The sequence below is a fragment of the Emydura macquarii genome, unplaced genomic scaffold, assembly GCF_026122565.2.
Source record: "Emydura macquarii macquarii isolate MOO-44397 ecotype Brisbane River unplaced genomic scaffold, CSIRO-AGI_Emac_v2 contig_2473, whole genome shotgun sequence".
Taxonomy (NCBI): Eukaryota; Metazoa; Chordata; order Testudines; family Chelidae; genus Emydura; species Emydura macquarii.
The window spans coordinates 19819520-19825519 of record NW_027132610.1 but is presented as its reverse complement, the minus strand read 5'-3'; the positions used below and the strand labels follow the sequence as shown (position 1 = coordinate 19825519).

At 47.3% G+C, this 6000-nt stretch overlaps 1 protein-coding gene across 4 annotated transcripts in view; it reads left to right on the top strand.

Annotated features, from left to right (window-relative positions):
- Nucleotides 1-610: 610 nt before the first annotated feature.
- The window catches only part of FNDC3A (fibronectin type III domain containing 3A), a 194057-nt gene continuing 188667 nt past the window's right edge, over nt 611-6000 (top strand). For 3 of the 4 annotated variants that reach the window (XM_067563102.1, XM_067563103.1, XM_067563099.1), the window contains exons 1-2: nt 611-745; nt 1700-1770. The gene's annotated coding sequence lies outside the window, so the exon portion shown is untranslated. Of the gene's footprint in view, nt 746-1474; nt 1603-1699; nt 1771-6000 lie in introns of all 4 variants that reach the window. The other variant, XM_067563100.1, reaches the window with a different exon arrangement.

The window sequence follows — 6000 nt, the reverse complement described above, 5'->3', positions numbered from 1 at the left end:
TAGTATCTGTAATAAATATGTACCTGCTGTTTGCTTTTAAGCATCGGACAGGGCCATTAATGTGCTCAAAGTAAAATGAGCCTTGGCTCTTTCCATATTTCAGGGAGAAGGCTGAGCACGGCTTTCCACCTCTAATACTACAGATGCTAGTGAAAGACAGACATATGCCAAGCTGTTTGTGCTCCTCTTCCGCAGAGGAGCTGAGGAAGTAGCTGCAGCCCTGCCTCAGGCACCCCAAGAACCCAGCACCTCCTGAGGCTGGGACAAGGGACAAGGGACAAGGAGAAGGGGGCGGGGCTTTCTAGACCCAGCCTCAGCCAGCCCCGCCCCTTTTCCCGTCTTGTGCTTCGCCGCTCATAAACACCCCCCCCGCAGCGCAAGCGCAGTGAGGGCCCGATCCGCTCCCCGACTCCCCTTCTCAGTGACTGTAGCCCCCTCCTCCCCATAGTGAAGATGGCGGCCGCGCGCCCCGGGGGCGGCTGCGAGAGGCTGTGATGCGCGGCTGGGGGGGGCAGGCGGCGGCGGCGGCGCAAACAGGCCGGGACGCCGGCTGCGGGGCGGGCGGCGCAGGTCGCTGTGCGGGCGGGGGCTGAGACTGACGGCCGGGTGGGGAAAGCCGCTGCTGGCGCCGCCCCGCCCCTGCTCCAGCTGCGCCACTGGGACGGGAGTTCCCTGCCCGCGGCAGCTGCCGGACCGCGGACGACGGGCACCGTTAGCGGCAGCAGCGGCTGCCTCAGCCCCGGCGGTGAGTAGCTCCGCTGCGCTCTCCTCCCAGCGCGGGGCGGGCAGGTTCCCCTCAGCCCGGCTGCCCGCCCGCCCGGCGGCTGTGGGGACCGGGACTTCATCTGCCCCACTCGCTGAGTTCCTACCGCCGCCCCGGCCCGTCTCGCCCCGCCTGTCTGGGGAGGGTTTGGCTCCGGCGGCCGGGGCTTGGATGGGGCTAGTCGGTCTGAAAACGCCTCGCTGTTAACTTTCCCCCTGGCGCGACCCGTTGGGCTTATTCGGCCGAAATGTGGTTTGCACCAGGGGCGGCGGCGGCTGCCTGTGTCGCTCCGGGGCTGTGAAATCGGTTGTTGTGGGGCTGCGAAAGGGGGTGTGTGGTGTTGGGGCGGGGCAAGAGATGAGGCGTTCCCGGTACAGGTGAGGGCTCGGCGCAGTCAAGCAACCGGGAAGTGGCTGGCTGCAGTCCGTACTTGTTTCTGGGGATGCTGCTTTATTCGGCAAAGCTAGACAACGTGCCCCCCTAACTTGACTTCCCGAGCTAAAAGAATTGATAATTACGCCTGATCGTTTGCTTTCCAGTTGGAAACAGTACTGAGAGTCGCCCCTGCCGGTGTAGTTACGATTTAAAGGGACACTTCCAGCTAGACTTACACTCCAACTTCTGCAAAGAAAACAACAAACAAACCCTTAATGTGAATGGAAATATTTTCATGATTCTTTAAATTGTGTGTTTGGTTTTTTTTAAATGTAGGTGTAGGGTGTTGAATGCAAACAAATATTATGTTGCTTCCCTGCAACCAGAAAGTGAAACCAACCAGAAGTAAAAGTGAAACTGATGAGCTTATTTTCATTGTACAAACTAGGGGAAAAGTTCACAGGGTAAATAAGTTGTTTTCATAACCTAAAAACACCCAACACTTTGTGGATAATATTTTAAGGCCGTGTCAGTGACTTAATTTTAAATCTTGTTTTTCAGGGTGGTTTCTGAACAGATCGTGAAACTTCACTGTAGACTACCATTTGGCATACTATGTCTCAATTCAAAAGGTAAATTCTTTTACAAGTTTAAAAAATACTGGCTTTTTTATTTGTAGAACTTGCATGTTTTCTTTTTTTTTTTTTTTTTTTTTTTTAATTATCTGTTTTAAATCTTGTACAATGTCTTAAAATCTCTTCTTAAAAATAGTTAATCCCAGACACTGTCAGCAGCTCCAGTACAAACCCCAGCCCTGCAGAGATCTAGGCATGTGAGTAGTTCTGTACATAAGAGCATAAGCGTGCGCAGCACATTTCCTTAGGGTGTGCACACAGGGAATCTTTATCAGGGGTGTCAAACTCAATTTGAATCACTCACTGGCGGAATTCTCACCGCGTCATAGTCTCTGCCGAGAAATGATGCCAGAGAGAGGGTATTTCGGTGGCAGATCGCAGCGTGTTCCCATCTGCTGCAAAATCTCACAGCTCCCACCACCAAAAGATTGCGTACCCTCCACTCTTTAAACACAGTGAGATGGTGCCGCGGGCAACGTCAAAAAGGTTCGTGGGCCGGATAAAAAAGGTATGTATGATACCCCTGCACTAGGGTGTGCCTGGGCACACCCAGCACACCCCATGCGCCCGCCTGTGCATAGGAGTACACTCCCATTGGAGTCAGTGACTTATCCAAGGTCATCTGCTTATATGGAGTTAATTATGTATATACATATTTGCAAGGTTTGGTCCTTAGCTATATATATATGTACATGCATATTTATGTTGTGTGTGTGTGTGTGTCTGAGACAGAATCTGTATTTCTGAATCCGGATACATGTGTATTCTCATGTGTCTTTTTTAATCTGTGCAAGGTAATGTAAAAAAATTAAAGTTTAATCTTTAAAATTGTGCCTTCTGTGTTACAGGTAAGTATATTAAAGAAGTAATTAGTTTGTGGACTCATAGCAAACAAAATTAATACATTGATCATGCTGAATATGCTGTTTCCAAGACGTACGTACATACGTTTGTGAGGGAGGGAGGGAAGGTAGGCCTGATAACGCTCTGTGTTGAGGATGTGTGTATGTGGTAGGCAGCTAAGCAGGCAGTGTCCTAACTGTTACCCTGAAACTCTGTACTACATAAACAAATTGTTCATTCGTAGGTTCCAAGAGTCAGCTTTTTAAAGGTATTTAGGCATCTAAATAAGGATTCAGCTTGGGGACAGGCTGAAGGGTCCGGTTTAGAGATGGAAGTGGCTAATGTTCTCCTAGTATTGGAGTAATGATATCTAGCTCTTACGTATCAGTTTTCATCAATAGATCTCAAAATGATTTACAAAGGAGATCAGTTTATTATCCCCATCTTGCAGGTGTGGAAACTGAGGCACAAAGCAGTGAAGTGACTTATCGAAGGTCAGCCAGCAGACCAGTGGCAGAGCTGGGAATGAAACCCAGGTCCTCTGAGTCAAAGAATAACGGGGAGGTTGTGATGGTTGGATATGGGGATGTTGAACACAAATTTGAACAGGATCATGGAATGCTAGTAGCTAATTAGCTACAAATATACTTGTTGAAAAGACCCAGAAGATTAGGTTCAGTTCAGCAATCAACCCTGGTTTGATCTTTCACTAGAGCCTTCGCTAAAGAAGAATAGGCTAAGGGAGATGCTGATGGTACCAGCTCCCACCCCACTTCCTGCTCTGCATTCAACCAGGACTAGAAACAGTAAATATGTTAAATAAAATTAATATATAATACACACACACATCAAAACTAGTGTCTGAAAACGGTTAAGGGTCTTTGCTGATTCAGATTAATTTTGGTAATACATTTTTACATAACTGTATAAAATCCTCATCAGTTAAATGTTTTTGGCAAATGCTTTATTTGCCTCCCCAGTGCATTTTTTATTCAGATAACATTATTTGTGAATTTGGAAAGAATTTGGCTAATAGTTTTGGCTTACTAAAAAAATAAAAAATGTGAATGTCTTATTCTGACACTTTTTCAAGTGGTCTGACTTGTCATTTTGAAATTTAGCTAGATTTGTTTAAAATAAATAAAAAGGGTAGACACCCTAAAATGTAAAGAAACCAACGTAAACAAAAAATCATTTTGGATTGAACAGCACATTTAGTTTGAACCAAAACAGTATTTTTTGGTTCAGATTTTTTTTAGTTCAGTGGCCGAACCAAAAATTCAGTTACTTGGTCAGCTAGTCCTGATTTTCATGGATGGACCCTTATGCTTGCATGGAATCCCAATGAAGTCAATGGGGCTTTGTGTGAATGCAATGGTCGTCCCAGCATGGATCAGTTTGCAAAGCAGGGACCAAAGTGGAACTTTAATTAGAGAATGTACTGTTGTCTGTAAAGTTGTTCTGTCTTTAAAATGTGCACAGAGCCATCGTAGAATATGACTTGATAGCTGAATGTTGGGGTATTCACTTCTGAAATGGCTGCAGTACTTGGCCTCCAGACACATTCCTAATGAGCCCTCCTGAACCATGGTAATATTCCAAAATGGAGGATGCACTCGGTCACTTTAAACTATTTAATTAGATTCTATGCTGCCCATGGCTGGAAGTGTGTGGTTTTTATATTTAAATCTTCACTGAACCTTTTTCTAGCAAAGTTTTTTAAAAAGGCCTTACTCGTTGTCTCTTATCTTAAGACAAGTGCAAAGTACTATGCTTAGGAAGGAAAAATCAAATGTACAAATATAAAATGGGAATACCTGGTTAGGCAGTTGTACTGCAGAAAAGGATCTGAAGTTTATAGTGCAGGGGTGGCCAACCCGCGGCTCTGGACTCTTTGCTGTTTGTTCTTTGGGGCTCTTTGAAATTGCCAAGCTTTTGTGTGGAGGGTAAGAGACAAGGGGAAACTGAAAAGGTAAATGTGGCTCTTTGCGGCTCTTCATCTCTGACTGGTTGGCCACCCCTGTTATAGTGGATCACAAATTGAATGAGTCAGCAATGTGATGCAGCTGTAGAAAAGGCTAATATCATTCTGGGGTATGTTAACAGGAGTGTTTTATGTAAGATGTGGGTTGTAATTCTACTGCTGTACTTGGTACTGGTGAGGCCTTTAGTTGCAGTACTGTGTCCAGATCTGGGTGCCAGACTTCTTTTAAAAAAAAAAAAAAAAAAAAAAAATGTGGACTAATTAGAGAGAGAGAGTCCAGAGGAGAACAACAAAAATGATAAAGATTTAGAAAACCTGACCTATGAAGAAAGGTTTTTTAAAAAATTGGGCATGTTTCTTCTTGAGAAAAGAAGACTGAGGGGGGACCTGATAAGTTTACAAATACGTTAAGGGCTGTTATAAAGAGAATGGAGATCTGTTGTTCTCCATGTCCACTGGAGCATAGTTTATTAACCTGTGGTACGCGTACCCCTGGGGGTACGTGAGACACAGGCAGGGGGTACGCGGTGAAAAACCAAGTGAAGGGAGGTGGGCAGCAGCTGCCGACTTCTGGGGAAGCCAGGGGGCATCTGCCCACATCCTGCCCGGTCCCAGCTCCTTGGTGGGAGCCCGGCGGCAACTTCCTGTACCCTGCAAGCTGGGCTCGCAGTTAGGTGGCTGCCACCTGCGCCCCAAGCTCTCAGCCGAAAGACAGCCTCCTGTGCCCTGGCTTGAAGATTGGCAGCAGCTGCCTGCCGCCTGCCCATATCCCCAGGTCCCAGCCTGCGCAGAAGCCTCCTCTGCCCCAGCTCGGAGCAGGTGGCAGTTGCCCACCTTCCGGGCTGGTAGCCACCTGCAACTTGCCGAGGTGGCAGTTTCCCTCCCTGGTTCAAAGCCCGGTGCCCAGAAAGCCAGGCGGAGAGCCCAGCAGCTTGCCTAGTCCTGAAGCTGGGCCCTGCCAGCAAGCTTACTTGTCAATTTCACTGCTCTAGTTGAGCAGTGAAATTGACAATTATGACAGCCCCAGATTTTACCAGTATAAAAATGTTAAGAGGGGCCCATACAGTGTGATTTGCCCCAAGCCTGCAACCCCCTAGGGACGGCCATGGGGAGTGCTGCTATCCACTCTGGTGGGCTGCTAGTGCCTGCTCATACCTCACAAGTTCCTGGCTGTTTGAGGAGAACACCACCTGACCCTGCTGTCAGGCCATAGTGATTGACCATTGCTCCTATATGGAGGAAGGGGAGGAGGAAGGAAGGGAGAAACAGCAGGGGGTTTTGTCATCTGCTACAGCCACACAGCATTGCAGAACTCTCCTGCTTTACGAGAAATACAGTCATCTAGCGGTAAAGGGCGAAAAGATTGTATTTCTCAGAGGAAAATTGAATGTTGGGGTACT